This window comes from Myotis davidii, unplaced genomic scaffold, assembly GCF_000327345.1.
Source record: "Myotis davidii unplaced genomic scaffold, ASM32734v1 scaffold646, whole genome shotgun sequence".
NCBI classification, from domain to species: Eukaryota; Metazoa; Chordata; class Mammalia; order Chiroptera; family Vespertilionidae; genus Myotis; species Myotis davidii.
The window spans coordinates 47133-48941 of NW_006296801.1; the positions used below are offsets into that span (position 1 = coordinate 47133).

The window sequence follows — 1809 nt, forward strand, 5'->3', positions numbered from 1 at the left end:
AGAAAAGTGAAAGAGCTGAAGGACCCTTGTTAGGTGTTGAATTGTGTCTCCCCAAAGATAAGTCCTAACTCTTAGTGCCTCAGAATGTGACCTTATTTGGAAATAAGGTCATTGAAGATGTAATTAGTTTTGTATTTGTATCATGCTCTAGTGATTACAAGGCACTTTCACATATATTAGTTCTCTAGAGTCTCAAAACAACAGTGTGACAAGCAGGGCAGTGATTATGTTGCCCATTTGACAGAAGAAGAAACAAACGTTCCAAGAAATTAAGTAACCTGCCCAACATCACAGAGCAATTCAGAAGCAAATGTGGGACCAGAACTAAGGCTTTCAGACTTCCAGCTCTATAGCCTTTCTATTCTGTCACTCTGCCTCTCAGGGATTGCTGCTGCTTATGATTCTGCTCTCTCTCAATGCATTTATCTTCTACACAGTGGTCAAATTTATCCACTCTTCTCTCTCTTCATTGCCACCACCCTATTTCAGGCAGTCATCTGTGGCCTGAATCATTCTAAGCGTTCCCCATCATCTGCATTCTAGTCCTCTCCAATGCAAACAACAGTTAGAGTAATCTATAGGCTTGCTATTCAAAGCAGCATCAGTCAGCATCAACATGTAGAATCTCAAACTCCACCATAAGACTGTTGAATCAGAATCTAAATTTTAATATCTCAAACTCCACCATAGACTATTGAGTCAGAATCTACATTTTAATAAGATCCCTAATGATTCGTGTGTATATAAAAGTTTGAGAATCAACCCACAGCCAAAATCATACTCAATGAGCAAAAACTAAGTGTTTCCCTTAACATCAGGAACAGACAGGGATGTCCACTTTTACCACTCTTATTCAACATAGTACTAGAAGTTCTAGCCATAGCAATCAGACAAGAAGAAGAAATAAAAGGCATCCAAATTTAAAAAGAACAAGTAAAACTGTTATTATTTGCAGATAACATCATACTGTATATAAGGAACCCTAAAGATCCCACCAAAAAAAAAACTAGTAGAACTGATAAATTCAGTAAAGTAGGCTGAAAAATAAATATCCGGAAATCCGTTTCACCTCTATACACCAATAATGAACTATCAGAAAGGGAAGCTAAGAAAACAATTGCATCCCCCACCCTCCACCCCCCAAAAAATACCTTGGAATAAACATAACCAAGGATGTAAAAGACATGCACTTGGAGAATTATAAAACACTGAAGAAAAAAACTGAAGAAAATACATATAAGTGCAAGCACATACAGTGTTCATGGGTAGGAAGAATTATCAACATTAAAATGTCTATACTACCCCAAGCAATCTTTAATACCATGCAATTCCTAGCAAGATATCAATGGTGTATTTCACAGAACTAGAATAAATATTCCAAACATTTATATGGAACCACAAAAGACCCCAAACAGTTACAGCAATCTTGAGAAAGAAGAACAACGTTGAAGGAATCACACTACCCGATATCAAATTATACTATAAGGCCATAGTAATAAAAACAGCATGGTACTAGCACAAAAACAGACTTATAGACCAATGGAACAGAATAGTAAGCACAGAAATAAACCCATGCCTTTAGAGTCAATTAATATTTGACAAAGGAGGCAAGAACATACAGTGGGGTAAAGACAGTCTATTCAATAAATGATATTGGGAAAATTGAACGATAGATGAAAAAAATTAAACTAGACCACCTTCTCACACCACACACACATAAACTCAAAATGGATTAAAGACTTAAATGTAAGCCCTGGCCGGCTAGGCTCAGTGGATAGAGCGTCAGCCTGCGGACTGAAGGGTCCCACG

At 37.3% G+C, this 1809-nt stretch overlaps 1 protein-coding gene across 1 annotated transcript in view; it reads right to left on the minus strand.

Moving 5' to 3' along the window:
• The window catches only part of PAK1 (p21 protein (Cdc42/Rac)-activated kinase 1), a 73409-nt gene that overhangs the window by 43258 nt on the left and 28342 nt on the right, over positions 1–1809 (minus strand).